Source organism: Marmota flaviventris, chromosome 19 (assembly GCF_047511675.1).
Source record: "Marmota flaviventris isolate mMarFla1 chromosome 19, mMarFla1.hap1, whole genome shotgun sequence".
Classification (NCBI taxonomy): Eukaryota; Metazoa; Chordata; class Mammalia; order Rodentia; family Sciuridae; genus Marmota; species Marmota flaviventris.
Genome location: NC_092516.1, coordinates 3,353,990 through 3,372,895, shown reverse-complemented (window position 1 = coordinate 3,372,895; position 18,906 = coordinate 3,353,990). Strand labels below are relative to the sequence as shown.

Here is an 18,906-nt window from a genome sequence, read left to right as displayed (position 1 = left end):
TACCCTGAAGGAGGGGCGGTGTGGGGTTCATGGGGTTGGCAGAAAATCACCAGGTGTATGGAAAGAGAGGTACAGGACAGAGAGGATCATCAAGATTTGTCTGTGTCTGTGGGTTTGGTGGCTCGTGTGGCTTTGGGACAGAGCAGCATGTGTGTTTAATTGTTAATGATCCAAAAATGTGACCAGGGGCCACAGCAAGCGCACTCAAGCACGAGGGACCAGTCTGGGTGCTTTATTAAACCCTGCTGTACTAAAGCTGCTAGCAGCATCTGGCCAGCCGTGTGCCGGTGCTCGGGTTTTCCATCACAGGACAGCTCTGTCTCAGGGCTGGCTGATTTTCCTTTTGATTTTATTTGGGCAGAAGTAGGAAAGGTCCCTGGGGGCTGGATGTCTCACTTTTGTAATTTGTGACAGTGGAGAACAACTTGGAAGTTTGGACCCACACAGACCTGGGTTCCAGAATCAACCTTACTTGCTACTAGTGTTGGTCTTGAATAGGTCAGCTTACCTCTCCAACTTCAGTGGACTCATGTATAAAATCGAGGGAAAGTTGAGTGTGGTGAAGGGGAGTAGAGATTATCATGTAGCAATGGGTGAATTCAATCTGTTGATAATTCTTTGGGCGTGTATGGAGCATCTGCTGCATACCTGGGGTGGGAATCAGAAGTAGAACGCTCAAGGAGTACCCTGGAGGTGTGACTGTTTCTTAATGGAACTTGTGTTCTTGAGGGGGAAAGAGCCAACCCAAGGCTCCAGCCACACAGAGAGGGATGAGCTCCAATTCCACTGAGGGACGTGGAGAGAGCAGTGTGTGAGGGAGCAGCTAGTGATGGGGAGGGCACTCAGAACACTCTGCCCTTGAGCCCAAACCTTTCCAAGCCATGAGGACTTTTTCCATGACTCTCCTCTTTTCTTAGCTCCCTGGGTTTGTTTTAGGGACACCTGGTGCTTCACTCTTCCAGGCCCTAAATGCCCATGTCTACAGGGGCAGCTGGAAGCAGAGCAGGGAATGTGCTTTTCCAAGGCCTGGGAGCCACCTGTTCCTGGGAGTGCCATGCAAATCACATTCCATCACAAGGTCTCCAGGCCCAGGCAGGGAATGGTCAGCTGTCAGCAGCTGTCTTTTCTGATCTGCTGCCAAGGAGGTTCTAAGCCTAGGAGAAGCCCACTGTGCCCCTTGCCAGCAAGATCAACGCTGCTATCAGGAACTGAGGCAGACAGAGGGTCCCCTGCGGGGTGATTCCTTGAGCCGCAGTGGCTTGGATTTCCCCTTAAGGTGGTAGGTCACGCTGTAAGCCTATGGTCTTGTGATGGGGAGGTTCCTAACTTCCAGTGTGTTGTTAACCTGCCCCATGGCAGAAACACACTGAAAAATCTCTACTTGCTGGGCATGATGGCACATACCCGTAATCTCAGTGGCTGGGGGAAGCCGAAACTTCAGGATCACAACTTCAAGGCCAACCTCAGCAACTTAGCAAGACCGTAGGCAGCTTCTTGAGACCCTGTCTCAGAAGCGAAAGAAAAATCAAAGGCTGGAGATGAGATGTGGGTCAGTGGTAAAAGCACCAATGGGTTCAATCCCATTCAGTTAAGATAATAATAATAATCTCTGCTCTGAAAAAAATCATGGCCTTATTGGTTGGTGGCTTTGTGACTATAGGGTAAAAGTCTTCCAGTCTCTCCAAGGAGGTCAGCTGCATGCTACAGGGCACTGTAACCTAAATCTTTGCACATGTTCCCAAACACGACAACAGGGCAGAAAGAACTGGCCCTGACCCCAACTCTGGACAAGATTTCCAAGCTGGTGGGAACTGCAGCTTGTGGATCCTATTCTCAGAATTGGTGTCATCTCATCCTGGGAACATGTGGGCCCTCCCTTCTGCAGGACAGCACCAGCTGAGGATGCACTCAGAGCAATGGAGCTCTGTTAACACCAAGCGCTCACTTCAGACCGCCCATCTCTGCCATCTGCTCAGCTCTTTAGCTGCAAGGACTTCTGGGTCCAAATCCCAAAGAGGAGTAAAGTGGGAAGAGTATCACAAAGAAAGCTAAATGATGTCGCCCTTCTTCGGGAAGAACGTCTCCCTGGCCCCATTTTCAAAAACTGGCCGAGTCCCCAGCACTTCTAGAAAACAGCCTGGTGCAAGAAGATCACACTGGCGTTCCAGGTCTGCTGGTGAATGACCCTGCAATTGTCAACAAATCATACCACCTTCGCGTGTGACTGCAGGTGACAGGCTGGTGCATGACCTCCTAATAGGATCCCAAAGCCAGGTCTTCAACCATTGTTTCCTAAACTTGACACACTCCAACGCTTTGCCAGTATTACTATAGAGTTAATGTTTTATTTAAATAGATGTAGTTTTTACAACGAATATGAACTGATTCACAAGAAATTATTTCTACCTGGACACTCTCACTAGGCATCAATAATGGTTTCTCCTAAAAATACACTGATTATTGTAACTAGATTGGCTACAACAAATAGAGAGTAACAAGTGTTGGTAATAATGTATAGAAATTGGGACCTGCATGCAGTGTTGGCCAGATGTAAAAATTTGTAGCCACTTTGGAAAACAGTTTAGTAGATCCTCAAAAGTTACACAGAGTTACCGTATGACCCCTGAGTTTTACTCGTAGGTATATGCACAACAGGATTGAGAGCAAGTCCACAAAAATTTGTGCACAAATATTCATAGCATGATTATTCATAGTAGTCCAGTGATGGAGACAGTTTGGATGTCCTGTAACTAAAGAATGGACAAAAAGTAACCCAGCATCCAATGGGATTTCATCCAGTCATCAGTGAAAAGAAGTGGATAAAGTAAGGTATAGCATGGATCAGCCTGAAAATATCAGGAAATGCTGAAAATATTATGAGAGAAGCCAGACAGGAAGGGCCACATGTCACATTGTTTCATTTATGTGAAATGTGCACAGCCAGAAAATTTATAGTGACCGTGGAGATCAGTGGTTTCCAGGGGCTGAGAGGAGAGGGCACAGGGATGGATCACTTAATGGGTACAGGGTGATGGAAATGTTTTGGAGTTTGATAATGGCCAGAGTTATTCAACTTTGTGAATATATGTTTTAAAACTCTGAATTGCATACTTTGAAAGCATGGATTTTTATAGACCACGAGTTATATCTCAACTCAGTGAAAACAAAGCAACACTGTTAAATTCTCTGTGTCCCTCGTGCGTGGTGGAGGCTTTGCTGTGTCCGGCCAGTTCTTTCTCAGGAAACAACAGGAGGTTGGAGAGCATTAGAGAGGCCACGTCATAGACAGGAGTCACCAGTTGACTGTCCTCCGAGCCATCGGAACAACAGAATGAGCTTGCAGAGGGAACCACTTCCTGCAGCCTTCCGAAATCAGCCCTTCCACGGCAAGAGAAAGGAAACGCTTCCCATTTCACACTGGGAAGCTCTCTTCTTTTGGCACTGGTGACGCTTAGATAGAATGAGGGTATTTTAGCAGGGGAAGTAGAACTTCCTAGAAACACGTCGCTTGCTATAGGGCCACCATGGGCCACGTTGCTCTATTTAAATTTCAGCTAACGAACATTAAATGGTGTAAAGAATCCATTCCTAAGTGGCACTGGTGACATTTCCAGTGCTCAAGGGCTACCCGTGGCTTGAGTCTACTGTCCCAGGCCGTGCAACACAGAGCAGTTCTTCATGGCTAAAACTCCTGCGGGTCAAGTCCAGGAGATGGTGCCCATTATGGTGCCATGTTAGAGTCTTTGTCACCTCCTTTCCTCTCCCTCACTGCAGCAGGCATGAATGATGGACACAATGATGACAATGATAAAATTAATAGCTGACATTTGCACTCGCTCCGAGCCAGGCAGTGCACAAAGCATTTAAATAGGCATCATCTCGGCTTATCCTCACGACAATCCCAGGTCACTCCCAGGATCACCCCAGCTTTGTGAATGAGAAAAGTGAGCCTCAGAGAAGCCATCCTCCAGTTCCAGTGAGTGGAGAAGCGTGGATCCCAATCCAAGTCAGCGGGCTCTGTCCACCTGGCTCTGGAAGTATTTTCTAGTACTCGGAGTTTCAGCCGCGGCCTCTCTCCTGTCCCATCCCAGCCCCAGCCCGGGATGCAGAGTTCCTCTTTCAAGATCTCTCAGCGTTTTTCCTTTTAAAACTGTGGCATAGTGACAATGTGTTTCCCAAATCGGTTTCAAGAAATGTCTCAAAATGAAAGATAAGAAGGGCTGGGACGTGGCTCAGTGGTCAAGCACCCCTGGGCGCAGTCCTCAGTACCAAAACCAAACAAGGAACAACAAAGCAGAGGATCTCCTGTGAGTCCGATATCGTCACCTCCCTCCACGTCTGTCTCCCGGCCAGGGACAGGGCCTGTGGATGATGTGGAGTGCAGTTGGTGTTGAGGCTTCCCATAGCACGGGAGCCATGGGCACAAGGACACCGGTCACAGGACTTAAGTGAATGGAGTGGCATCACCCACATGTTCCGGTGCCCTGCCTGGTGGCTCTCACGGCTCGCTTTGGCACTCTTCCTGTGTCAGGAGGTGGGCTCTGTCGCAGTGCACCTTGTTTTAATTTTCTCATGGTGCTGGGGTTGAACCCAGTCCCTCAAGCGTGCTGGGCTGGTGCTCCCCACTGGGCTACCCCATCAGTCTTCACAGACTGCGGGACGTCTGCAGGCCCCACCACCCCGACTCCCTGTTAACCCTGTGGCAAGCGCGAGGCACCTTCCACGTCTCTGCCTCTCCCAGTAGCTGCAGGTAAAGCCCTTGCACATCAGGGTCTGTGCACACAAGTGAGAGGAACTCGGGGCTCGGATCCTAGAGGTGGTTTGCTGGTCCCCTGAGTGCATATTTTCCGTTCTCATAGGTATCATCTGGCTGCCCTTTAGCAAATGGCTTTGCCAGTTTTCCCTCCCTCCTCCCCACCAAGAGGGCACGGCAGACCAGTCTCCTCACATCTGTGCTCAAACTGGACGTCATGAATCTTTGAAATGTTTGCCAATCTGCTGGGTGATAATTTCTTTTCCTTTCAGCTTCAGGGTCATTTACACCTCCCTCCACCTGCTCCGCTCGGACTTCAGGCTGCTGACAGCCAAAGGCGTTCTGCCGGAGGCAAAATGAGGTCAAGGCCAAGAAGCATATTTTCTTTCGGTGGGAGGGGGTGTTTACTTGGGCAGATGGGGTCCAGTGCAGTGAGCTTCATCTGTTGGAAAGGTGAAGGGTCAGGCCCAAGAAGCTCCCTGCCGTGGGGCCACGGGTCTGGACCCGGGTGCTCCAACCCACTGATGGATCTGTTGTGATCAGTCACGGGTCAACATGTCCATCTAATCATTCACTCATCAAGTACCTATTGGGCATGGATTCAGTGCCCGACAGAGGTCTGAGCAGCAGCCTCAGCACTGACCTGTGAGTCAAGGCCTCTCTTCTTAGGGGACTTAGGTCCTGTGGGCAGGTGGGGGTGGACCAGACTCAGCATCCTAAGAGAGATAGGAAACAAGAAGCTGAGCCAGAGCGGGGGTCAGGGAGGCCTCCTGAGCAGTGGAGCTGAGGAAGAGCTGAATGGGGGCAGAGGAATCCCACAGAGGGGCCAGGAGGACCGACAGCAGCTAGAGGAGGCCGAGGGGGATTCTCCTGATAAGAAGGGTGGGAGGAGGGACTTCCGGGGCAGGCAGGGCATGGAGTTTTATGCAGGTGTGCAGGGGTTCGGAGCCAGGCTCAGTGGGTTATGGCCGTGGTGGCCCTCTACCCGAGGGCTGCCTGGGTCACAGCTTCTCATCAGAGCATGACAAGGTTGGTGCAGTGGAGAGACCGCAAGAGCCAAGGCTTGGGCTCTCTGATTTCTGTCCTCTCTGTGACTCCTGGGGCCCCCTGCACAGGACCTTTACTGTAGAAATCATTCTGACTCAGGAATCCAGGCACCCGCTTTGGAATATATCACATCCAAGGGATGAGGTTTGCTCCAAATGGTGTCATGGTCAGGGATGGGGAGGGCAGCCCTGTGCTCATGGCCTTGGGGCAACACCTCCTAGGGACATGAGCATTTTGGTTGCTATGGACACACTCTGGAATACACCCCAGTGGTGTAGCCAGAAGGAAAGAAAACATCTCTTGGCTGATATCAGTCCTGTGGGTAAGAAGACTCATAGTTTTTACGGCGAGCAGGAGAACTGGAGAAAAAACATTTCAGTGGATCAGCAGCACTGCCTGAGCAGAGTGGTCACGGGCGGGCGTTCTGCAGAACAGAACCCTTTGGTGTTCCTCCTTCTCTCTGGCCATACCTCCTGCCCCTCCAGAGCTCCTGATGGTCCCTGGTGGAGGGAATGAGGTCCAGCGCCTCCCTTGGCTACCCTGCTCTGCCCTGTCCACTGACCCTCTGCCTGCATGGTGCATTGGCCCAGGTTGCTAGACTCTCCCAGCCCCGCGTCTTGTTTCTGGGCCACTTTCTGTCCTGGCAGTGAACTCCTGCAGTCCTGCTGTTGTGCTTTCCTCTTCCTGCCCTGGCCAGGTGGCCTCAGAGAACAGGTACTCCAAGGTGCTGCCGTGGCCTAGTGACATTTTGTTTTCACCACTTTATTTGGAAAAGAACTTGGGAGAACCTTCCAGAACAGTCTCTCCCCCTTTTTTTCCCCTCTGCTCTGTTCATGGAGAGAGATTTTCTCAGCCTACAGTCGTCTCCCCGCCCCCTTTTTTTTTTCCTGACAATCATGGCAGCGGATTCGCTGCTGTAGAGAGATGTATTTCATTTTTACTTTCACTCTCTCTGTCTTGATAGCGAGGCCTGCCTCCATCCGTTGGGGAGTCGCGTTGTCTTGCATGTGGGCTGATAAACAGTGCAGCCTGAGACCTCGACTCCAGCCAGCCTCGCCGAAGGAGAACATTTAACAGGCTGATCCTCGATAGATAATTTACAGGACTTCCACTCCTTATTGATTAACTTTCATAACTCACTCCAGAAAATAAATCATGAACCTGTTGTCATCACATTGGGTATGCACAAACCGTCCTGAGAGGGTTGATAAACCTTTGGAAGGTTGCATAGCCCGGTCGGCCTTGTCCCCACAGAAACCATGAGGGAGGAAGGGGACGGCCCTGCCACTCAAAGGGGCAGGTGGCAGCTGCACCAGAGCAAGTAATTGACAAATTATTTAATAAATAACGACAAATCTCTAATCAGCATCTACGTTTTTCCCAAGGAAAAGTCATGCTTTCTGAAGTCCTACTGCACAGGAAGGGAATGGGCAGGGTGGCAGGTGGCACAGCAGCACTGACATGACAAAGCCCAGAAGTGAGAGGGGAGGTTGTGTGTGTATGTAAGGTGACATAAGCCGGCACCAAGAGGTGGCTGAGCCTTCTGAGGACAGAACCTGAGACAGCAGCGTCCTGGTCTTCTGATTCGTTTGTTCCAGATGCTTACAATTTTTGATCCCCAAAGCAAAATGTCTGTTTTTTTCTTTCTTTCTGTGTAGAGGAAAACTGGATTAATTGTGATTTTGAGATGGGACATCTAGGGCTGGGCTTTGCTGCCCTTACCTGCCTTCTACCTTGCTTCACACAGAACAGCCAGCTCCAGCATGCTCAGCTGAGGTAGTGCAGGGACACGTGTGCTCATTCAATGCACAGGTGTGCCCCAGCCCCAGCCCTCCACGTGCATGCTGTGTGGCTTCAGCAAGGCTTGCAGCCTCTCTGGTCCTTGCCTTGCTTTCTAGTCCTGACTTCATGGGGGTGTTGTGAGAAGGAAATGAGCTGGCATTATATATAAAATGCCTATCAGGTAGCAATCACCCCATAGATGCCATTAATAGGCTGATCTTCAATAGATAATTTACAGGACTTCCACTCCTTATTGATTAACCTTCATAACTCACTCCAGAAAATAAATTGTATATCTGTTGTCATCACATTGGACGTGCACAAACTGTCCTGAGAGGGTGTGTGTGTGTGTGTGCATGTTCCTAGGATAAAAAATTAACCTTCATTAAATAACTAAGTGCTTGCTGCTGCTTTGAGGGGAACTGGGTCCATAAGGGTGTCAAGGAAAGGGGCAATAATCTGATGGGCAATACCACCTGAATTTGGAAGCATCCATCCCAGGGTGGGGCTCCTCTGTCTGGCCAGTGTCTGCCTTCTGTGACCACAGTCCCTGATGTATATTGTGCCTCTTCAACAGGGGTGTTGTGCTGACCCTCAGGTGTCGCTGCTCTGGGAGATCCTTTCGTTTTTATGTCACATCATCTTTCTATGCTTGGGCCACCTGGCTCGCCCCCTCCATACAGAATGCAGACTCAATCTAAGGGACAGAAAGACGGAGGGGACTGTCATTTCACTGCCCTACTATTTAATACACCACGTGTCATCTGTGTCTTGGATGCCACCCACTGCACGGGGCTGCAGTGTGGGCATGCGACAGTTCATGAATCCAGAAATACTGGCCCATTTTGTGAGCCAGGACTTCAGAGGCTGTTGGGGTTAAGGAGGGCGTCAGAGAATGGTTAGAAGAGAGTCCCCATGTGTCAAACCATGGCCAACAAACAGAAGCATCCTCACGAAGACCAGAATCAGTGGACGGAGTGGTGGACCGTGAATGCGAGTGTGTGTGTGGAGGGGAGCGGCCCTTTCAAATTCGTGGACCTCCTCACTCCACCCATCCTAGCTCTGACCTTCCTGGGATCAGAAAACCCAGGAAGACGAATGGTAGCCCAAAGACCAGGTATGGCTGATGTGTAGGAAAGTGGGGTTGGAAGGACCCTCTGCAGGCTCCCACCAGGTGGAATCTGCTCCACGGTCCGGGAAGTCTGTGTCCAGGTTCATGGTGAACTCCCATGACACTCCAGATGCCTTGCCTGGGTGTGACGCTCCGGGCTTCCCCACTTCCCCCGGGTTGGAGCTCTTCACCTTCCCACTCTTCTCCTGCTGCCACTAGGTAGGAGTGCACATCCCAGCCTCGCCTCCCAACCACACCCGGTCACCTGGAAGGCTTCTAGGATGTATATGCAGCCCGTCGGCTTCTTGGCTTATCCTCATCTGTGGACAGTCGCATCCGCTGGGCACCGATTTCCCTGGTTCACTGCAGAGGCCACCCAGCCCCCAGCCCCTGTGAGGCTCCATTAGAAAGAATGACTGGAAACCAACCAAAGAAATCGTGGCTAGGAGGACATCTGCACACTGTCCCTCTGCTGGACTGTCTGGAGCCCTGGGAAGAAGTGTGCAGGCCCAGGACTGGGGAGGCCGGCCCCCCTCACCTGCACACACACACAACAGCTGCTTCAGCTTGTTGCAGGTTCTGGGCTCCAAAGACCCTGCCGTGCCGTAGCCCGTTGGCGAGCAGTCTGTCCTGCCAGTCTGCCTGTGGGAGCCACGGAGATGCCAGGCAGCACCGAGAGCAGCCTGCCACGGACTGGGAAGGCTTTGCATTAAGCAGATGTTAGCTCTTGGGGAAGATTAAAAGCATTTTGCATCAAAGAATGAGGCAGTGGCCCTTCCCCAAAGCACAAAAGAATGGCTTCCTGTGTTTCCCTGAGGCTGAGCCAGGTTAGACCAGGTGAGCCTCCGGGGGCAGGTGGTGCAGAGGAGAGCACCTGCTGCCAGCCTGCTTGTACTCTGAAAGCCAACCAAAGCAGCCCAAGCCCACAGGACCCTCCTTCACACACCAAATGGGAGTGGGAGCCAGAGGGAAGGAGCCCGAATCTGATGGTGCTGAGATCTGGCCCGAGGAAGTGTGAGAATTCCCTGGAAACCTGAGAGGTGCTTGTGAAAATAGAAGATAGATGCAAGCTAAACTGGAAGGCCGTTTGTGTTTGCGTGTGTGTGTGTTAGTGCATACGTGTGTGTTATAACATGTAAGTGAACGGGCTGCATGTGGGTGTTAGATGCAGCCAGAATTAATTCCTAAGTCAGCTCTGCTGTGGAACGTGGCCTAGTCGCTTGACCTCTCTGAACCTTAGTTTTCTAATGTACAGAGAGGTGGTGAAGACCCACATGGAGCGTTTCCTGAGACTTTAGCACACTCCCTGTAAGTCTTCCAGCCCGAGGCCTGACAGAGTCGAGGTCAGTGGATATGTTGATGGCCATGGTTTGCTGCCAGCTGTGCCTGCCACTGTGGCTATTTTTATTATCAGAGTCTCTGGCAGAGACAGAGCCCCAGAGTAGATTGTGGTCAACCTCGATCCTTATTTTTTGGGGCCCCTTCTCCTGGTCTGCTCTGCCACGGGAGGAACACTTTCAAATGAATAGGTCGAGCCGTGGAGAAACCCACCTCCAAACTAACCAGTGTCCGACTGCGGAACCTCCCTGGGCGAAACGCACCCAGGTCATTCCAAATTCGGGCTCCTTCCCTCTGGCCCCCACGTCCATTTGGTGTGTGAAGGAGGTCCCGTGGGCTTGGGCTGCTTTGATCGGCTTTCAAAGTACAAGCATCGCCCTGAACAGCCAGTGAAATGACACAGGGCTTCAATACGTGATCCGAGGTCACCTCTGGACCTAGAGAAAAAATAAAGTCCGGGGGCTTTTTTAGGTTGCTGAGCTGGGCCAAGTGAGTGGCCTGGGATGGGTGTGTGGCTTTTAAGGCAGCGGGCTGAGCAGGTGGAGAAGGTCACCATGAGTTCATAGAACCTCACACGCCCTGAAATTTAAAGCCATCTGACCCTTCTTGCTGGTACCCTTTTAAGTTGTTTCCTTGGAGGACGAAACCGTTTTGCTTAAGGCTAAGTACACTTCGTGAAGTATTTAGTGACACCTCTGCAGAAGTTTGAGTAGTTGGACTTTGGTTTCAGGCATCCAAATAAGCACCCGAGTCCCGCCGTGTCCTTGCTTTTATTATCTCTGTGTGTGGGGGGGTGGGGGACAGGCTGGCACATGTCGGTTCTGGGTTTCATTGTTGACACTTCGGCAATGAGTGGGAGGAGGCATCTGGCCTTCCTGGTGGCTCCTGGCGAGGAAAAGAGGACATTTGAGGGGAAATATTTTTAAACAGAAAGCCAGCACAAGAGCATCTTTGTAGGTGTGAGGGCAAAGTGAACAGCCGGTCAGCTTTGGGACCCCCCCCCCCCCAGGTCCCAGTAAAGCCCACATCGTTTCTAGGCAACATCCTGAGCATCAGGACTGTCTCCGGCTGCCTGTCAGTGAAGGTGGAGCACTGGAGTCCCCCACAGCTTGTGTGTGAGGAGCCTGTTCCACCAGGGCCTGGGGGCAGCAGGGCCAGCAACCCCCCCCCCCCATTCTCTGTGCACTTGGCTGCCAGGAAAGAATGAACCCTTTTAAGTAGGAGAGACCTGTTTATCTCGCAATTAGTATGGAGAAAGGGCCTTGGAATTAAATGTAGGTTATTGAATCTGACCTTTTTAATAGAAATAAAATTGACTACATCATGGTGCTAATTCATAGATCTTGAGAGGCCAGCCTTCTCTTTTTTTTTTTGCATTTTAGTTGGCCATTCTTAGTAGCATCAGCTTGGCTTTCTGGGTTTCCTGCAGTAGGAATCCACTTTGGCTGTCTCTGGCACTGGGGTGCATTTATTAGGAGGACACTGAGTAGCCCGCGTGGTGTCGGGAAGGGGCTGGGACCCAGGAGAGGTACCAGGAAGAGGATGAACCACCGGAGGCTGGCTCAGGAAGAAACACTCTGGCTTCTGTCTAAAGCGTCCTCCGGAAGTTCCCCTGTGACTGTGCCTCTGGTTATAAGGCAGAGCCCTGAAGCAGGAGAGCTTGCTGGGCCCCGCTCTGTTGAAGAACCTGCCGAAACATTTCAAGTTCCAATAGGGGGCGCCATACTTGTTTTCTCATAAGACAGGAGGCCAGGCCATTCCTGTAGAAGATATTGAGAGGCTGTTGGGCAGGAGCAGTGAGTATTCCTGAATGAGCCTTTTAAATTCCACACGCTTTGATTGTTAACATATCAGAGCAGAGCTGCAGGGACCAGAATGACTCTTGTAGGGGCATCTCTGTATCTATCAGATATTTTGATATCTATCTACCCATCTGTCTGTGTGTGTGTCCTCTCTCTCCCTCCCGTGCAGGACACGTCCAGTCTCAGGACTGACAATGTGGCAAGGCCAGTATCATGAGCATGAGGGACCTTTGTCCCTCTTTGTAATCATAAACATCTTTGTGAGACATAGATGTCACCAGAAACCACAGGATCAAGTGACACACTCCACAGGGTAACAGATACATGAAGGACTTTGCAAGAAAGAACGCAGAGTGCATCCAAGACCCAGAGCCTAATCCAGTCTTACACAGAGCTGTGGCTAAGCAGGGCAAGAGACACCAGCCATTATTAATGCTGAATTGTTGCAGTAAAATCCTCAGCTGAGGACAACTTTTCTTACAGGTGACATTTGCCAAGGAATGGAGACATTTATGATTGTCACCACTGAACCCACTGAACGGGGGGATGGGGGAGTGACGACTGGTGGTGAATGGGTAGAGGCCAGGGTTGCTGCTTAGCATGCGGCAATACACAAGCCAACTGCCGCAGCCAGGAGCTACTGCACCGGAAACATCCGGCAAGCAGACACTGAGAACCCAGTGTAAGAGCTGGGGTGCCCAGAGAGTCAGAACCGCCAAGTGGAGACCTCGGAGCATCCACGTAGATCTCATGTAATTGCAGACAGGGTTGCTGAGACTCAGGGAGAAATTAGGCCCCTAAGACTCCCCTTCTGTGTGTCCTTTCTTCGGGTCAGTTTCCACACACTGCCTTGAAACCAGGCTGCCCAAGAGCTGCTGGCCTCTGGGCTTCAGGATCAGGGGAGAGGCAAGCTTTTCCCCTGGGTCCTGTTAGAAACTCCCAGGGCAGGTTTTGATTGGCCGGGCCTAGCTCAGGTGCTCACCACAGAACCAATCAGCTGTGGCCTGCAGGCAGGGCTGGGTCCTGAGGCTCAGCCATGGACCCCAGGCTGTGCGAGTGCATTGAGGCCTTCTCTGGGGAAACTGGGGTTCTGTGGAGCCAGGCAGCCTCCCGAGATGGTGTCTGTTTCCATCGCTTGCTCTCTTATTGCCAGGGCATTTGTAAATCTGACGTTGTTTTCAGCAGAGCCATGTTGGAGAATGTCACTTAGACAGTGCCAGGTTGTTGAGCACCTTGGCTGAATATCACGAAGCCCGGGCACCTGGAGAGGAAGGGGAGGCTGTGCATGTTTCCAGGGAAGTGGGGCCCTGACATTTATGGTGAGAATACTGAACTCCATTGGGCCTTGAAAAATCATCTGGCCCAGCCTTCTACCTCCAGCCTTGAGAATTTGTAAAGCCCTCCAGGACAGACGGGCTCTGCAGCACCTTCCACAGCTTGACCCTCCCACCGGCCCTGGCCACAGAGGCCGCCTCAGTCAGCCTGGGTCCTGTTTGATATGTTTATGCAGCGCATTTGAAACTCTGGTCAGTCTCTCTGATGATATCGATAGTTCCCTCTCTCTCTCTCTCTCTCTTCTTTCCACTTAGATGAAATTTGTCAAGCCTGCATTGTGCTAAGCCCTATTAAAATGGTGCCAGAGACCCGATTATGGCAGCTACAAAGGCATTGGAGAGTAAGCACAGAAAAACACATAAAGGGATTAAAGATCAAAAATGGGATTCTAGTGAAAGTACATTAGGAGAAACCAGGCAGGGAGACATGAAAGAATTAGAATAGCAAGAACAAAGCCACATAGAGTTCTCTGGATGTCCTCACTTCTCACCCCCCATAATCATTTAATTTTGAGCATGTTTACTCTTTTAAAAAACAAAACGGAATGATCGATTGTACTGCTGTCAGGTGGAGGTGTCTATAAAGGCTGGTGTGGAAAGAACTGCACTTGGGCCTCTGGCTGGTCCCCTCTCCCCACGTCCCCTTGTATGGCACTGGTGAATCACGAATCCCTGCCTGTGAGTGCCCTCACTGAGTCCACAGTGATGCTCTTGGGCTGGGTTGCAGCTACCTCCTGGGGTGTGGGTGAGGCCCCCAGCCCCCATTTTATGGTTTCTAGAGATGAGACCAGAAATCACAAGGTGCTCCTTGGGGATCTGCTGTGTTGAGATAAGGAGCTGCTGTTCAGTTTGGAGTCAGCACATCTTGGCCCTGAAGTCTTGTCACAACAGGGCTGTGCAGAAGCCGGTGTGAATGTGTCTTTCTGGAGCGTTTTCTTCTGGTTTCCCACCTTCTGATGGATTCTCATATAAACCCTTATTCAAATGTCCGATTTGTCCTCATTTGCTTGCAACAAAAATACCCGTGTGAGCTTGTTGGAGAAGTGGCGCGTCCCCACCTATGTTACATACATTGCAACTATCTTTCCAGGTTTATGTCACAGAGTTAGAGACTACTGCAAGCTGATTAGATTCCCTTCTCCAGCGCCAGACTTGGAGCCGCACACCCTTCCATATAATCACACCAGTCACTATAATAGAAACTGTAAAAAAAAAAATACAGAAGTGTCCCCTCGCACATCCTGTCTGAAGAGGGTATCTTCCACTCATCAGCATGCCATAGATGGACTCTGGGCCACCAGGTTTCCTGATTTCAAAAGAAATAAAGATCCAGATTTTTATGAGGATATTCATCATGAGTTTGCATACACACACATGCACACATACAACTAAACTCATCACTAGCCCAAGGATCCTCAGTAAAGAGAGAAAGAAGAATGTCCCTACATTTTTCCCATGTTTGTGCTTGAGATTCCATCATGTTTCTTTGCTATTTGTCTTAAGAAGACCTGTTTTCGCCGCTTAAGCATTGCTGGGAAACCAGCATCATCCATCAAGAGTCTTTATAAACTTGAAAAGGTTCTGTGAAGGTGTCAAGACACCATTAGTTTTAATTCAATTTTAAAAAATATAAAGCAGATGTCCTAGCACAGTTCAGGGAATTGATGGTGAGAAGAGAGAGCCGGACAGTGATCCTGAGATTAATTCAACAAAGGAAGACCATCTGAGACCTGGGGTCCCCACCCCATCTCAACTGCATGAGAGGAGTAGAGAATATTTCTTCCAATGCAAAGGACCTGGACTGAGGAGGAAGAGCTACCCGTGCAGCCGTCCATCGCCTGTTTTACAGAACTGCCCTAGGTTCCCACCTCTGGCCAGCACGCCCCCAACGCACGTGAGCAGGAAATGATGGCGCGGCCTTTGTGGAAATCTGCAGCTGGGCTGTTCAGTGTAGCAACCAAGAGCCATACGTGACTATTTAAATCAATTGAAATTAAATAAAATAAAGGACTTAGTTCCCTGGGTGCACTGGGCGTGTCTCGGATGCTCAGCAATCTCACCTGACTGCTGTCACCGTGTTGGACCAAGCAGATGTGGCATGTCCCCTTTGTGGCGGTTGGGCCTCTTGGACAGCCCTGGTCGAGGACGGTACAAAGATAGAGGGAGAAGATGATTTGGGAGGCTCAAGGGGGGGGTCTCCCTCTCAGAGCAGTAGGGGAAACAGGGAGGGTCAGCCAGGCCTGAGTCCAGATCTGGACTCTCTATCAGCCAGAGTGTTCAACTGCTCTGCCTGGGATGCCCTCGCGGTGGTACCCACAGAGACATCTCACCACTCCTGTGGGATTCCAACAGCAGGGCTTGGGAGCTTTGTGGTTGGATCTGAGTTCCCATTCTGCCTCTGATGACCTCGTTGGGCTCCTTCTGGCTGAGTTTTGTCATCTTTATCAAATGGGGCTATGAACTCCTTTAAGGAGATTGGGGGGAAGATAAAATGAGCCCGTGTGTAAGTCATGCGGAGCCCAGATCCTTGGTGCCCACTCGCTGTGCGAGTCATGGAAATGTCAGATACGCTGGGTTCCCTCCCTCACAAAGGATGACTTTCTCCTGGAAGGGTCCACTTAGCTGGAGAGGTGAGAGCAGGTCCTGGTACGGTTGGCAGCTGTCTCTGCCAATGACTCGCTCTGATTTACAGTCTGGAAACTTCTTTACCTGAGACTCAGATACGGTGAAGATCAAGTGGGAGAACCAAACATGGAGTGGCACTCACAGGAAGCTCTCAATAATAGCCACATGGCCATACCCTAATCCCTGGCCAGTCATAATAATAACGGAGGACTCCTCTGCTCTGCTGCCGTGGAGGAAACCAGCCTTGTTGGGACAGATGTCATCAGGAAGGTGCAAGAGAAATCAGACAGGAAGTTGGAGGCTTCCACAGCTCAGCCCTGAAGGGGGGAGCCATGTGCATCCAAACCCTCAGCGAGCAGAACAGCAGATGACATCTATGCCATCTCACGGCCACCAGCCCAAGGCAAAGGCAAACACCCAAACGCAGAAAGCCGCGGTGCTCCCGCCGCAGCCAGGGACTGGGCAGGCCTTGCGGAGGAAGCCCGGGCCCCCTCTTGCAGGCCTCCTCGGGGCTTTTCTGCAAAGTGGAGACCCGAGTGGGAGGCACAGGAGGACAGATGGTGTCCCGCAGAGTCTCCCCGCAGCACCTTCATCTCTCCTCTCACTATTAATTCATCTGTTTGGATGGATACGTTCACGCATGGAACCAAGATGAATAATAATGAGGTTTTTAATAACGCCCTGCATTTGCATTCCTAGTTACTCCTTACATGGTTCCAGCTGATTAAAATGAATCATTTACATAATTAACATATGGTTATAGTGTTGGCTTTAATATGCTGATTATCTCAATACTTTTGTCTGGAGTCAATTGGATTCTAACTGTAACAATTGTTTGAAGTGAGACTAGTTTATTCCTGGGAGGACTGAGGGGATGTTTGCCATGGTGCCTGATTAGCAGGAGCACAACAAGTTTGTCCTGTCCCTGTGTAGTGGTTGGAAAAGGAGTAAATAACAATAATAATGCCCATTACCATAACAGATACCATCCATTAGATGGCAGGTGCTGATACTCGCATCATCCCAGATTCTCGCAGCCACCCTACAGAGTGGGGAGTGTCATCCCCGCTGGACAGAACTGGGAACTGAGGCTCAGAAAGATTCAGAGCCTCACTCCCAGACACAACGCCCGTTAGGTTCAGAGTTGGGACCTCTCCTTGGGCTTCCTCCTCCCGGAATCCACACTTTTTAATTACTCCACATCCCCATTTCTCAACCTCAGCATCCTTGACATTTCCTCACCTCCTGCTATGGACCCCAACCTGGAAATGATTTGTTGTTGAGGCACTGCCCTGTGCAGTGGAGGACAGTGAGCAGCACCCCAGCCTCTGCCCCCTAGATGTCAGCACACCTCCTCCCCGAGTTATGACAGACCCAGCATGTCCAGACATCGCCGCATGTCCTCTGAGGTGTCAGGGAGGGCTGCTGAGAGGTACTGCTCCTTTGTTCTTAACATTAAGTCAACATACGAACAAGCAAACATGTTGTCCACCCGTGCTGAGCACGTGGTTGTGGTGACAGCTGTGACCAGATGTAGGTATTTGGAGGTAAAAATTGTATTGTGTGTGTCACTCCAGCTCCTGATTCCAAGTCCTCCCTTTCTCTCTGCTGGAACCCCTGGACTTCTCAAGGTCATCTGTTCTATCAGTGCTGAGCCCAGCCTTCTCTAAGGGCTCGCGTGCTGTTTTTGGATGCACGGCTTCGTGGGCTGTGTAGCCGGCGTTCCAGGCTGCCATTTTCTCATTAGCAGACCGTAGGCCTGGGTGCTGTCAGCTCTGATCTGATCATCTTGCTGTTTCACATTGAATTTGAAAGGGACCGATCAAAGAGTGGCCAGTTTTTCTGTTGAGGTACCCGAGCACTCGGACTGCGAGTGCTCTCTGAACATTCATGCATATTTGAAAGGCATTTTGGCTAATTGAAGGACTGTTGTCCACAATTAGTCCGTGGTAGTCATGATGAATGGCAAAGAATGCTGACATTTGTGCATAAAGTGCTTGAGGTCAAAAAGAAGCGGGGAGGCTGGCGGCTGGGCAGTGTTGAGGGGAAGGCTAATGCATGGTGACCCCAGCAGTGAACCCCAAAAGGGGAGCCTCCTCCTCAGCAGGATAGGTATTTTCCTGGAAGAGATCTCTTCTCAACTCACCTGTAATTCATTCTCTCCTTCAAACACCTTTGGAGTTATGTGGGGTTCTAGAAGCCTCTTGGTGCCTCCTGGGTGCCAGACCTGCCTGGTTCCTTCCTCCACCCTGGTCTTGATGTTCATGATGTACTTCTCTCACAGAACGCTGAGGGTTCCACGTTTCCCTTAAAGAATCCAGATGCCAACACCTGCACCACAATCGTATCAACATCAGCAAAGAAGAGGGAAATATAAGGTCCTTCTCCAAATCTTTTTTTCTACTTAAAGCTCATCATTAGCAATGGCCACTGTAGGAGGGTTGAGGACCTGAGATGTATACATAGGAACATGCATGGGGTTCACAAGTGTGCACAGGTCTCATCTCATGCACACACACACACACACACGCACGCGCGCACGTGAGACTCCATGTTCCGTTTCCCTTTTCCCTGGATCTGTTTTATTCAGTAACGTGCATGGAGTCTTACTGTACTGCATGGTTATGACGAACTTTATTTAGTCAGCTCCTTTAACAGACTCCTTAATATTTTTTCATTATAAACATAAAACTACATGTAAACACTGAGCTACCTGCATAGGTAGAGATATATTTTTAAAAACCCAGATGTATGAATCTTGTTTAATTTTTACAGACATGTTAATTTCCTACTGGTGTGTTGCTAGGCCAAAAACCTGGTGTCTCATAACCTACTTTTTAAAGATGTGATTTAAAAATTACCAACCTGATTGATTAGTAGTGGCTGCTTGGAGAAGGCCCCTGTCTGACTCAGGAGGGAGGAGTTTCAGAGTTGATTAGCAATGTCTGCTCTGGGCACTGAGTTGTGGAGGGGCAGCTTGCGTAACACGTCTGCTTCCATTTTCCCCTCACAAATTAGATTATTATTATGGTTGCTTGGAATTTACAAAACACTATTGTATCACCATATGGAACACCTTTATGGGCAAGGGAGAAGAGACAAGGAAGGAGTGGT

General features: G+C 50.3%; 1 protein-coding gene across 10 annotated transcripts in view; it reads left to right on the top strand.

The window, feature by feature from the left end:
- Rbfox1 (RNA binding fox-1 homolog 1) overlaps positions 1-18,906 on the top strand; it is a 331,305-nt gene that overhangs the window by 40,761 nt on the left and 271,638 nt on the right. The window lies entirely within an intron of this gene.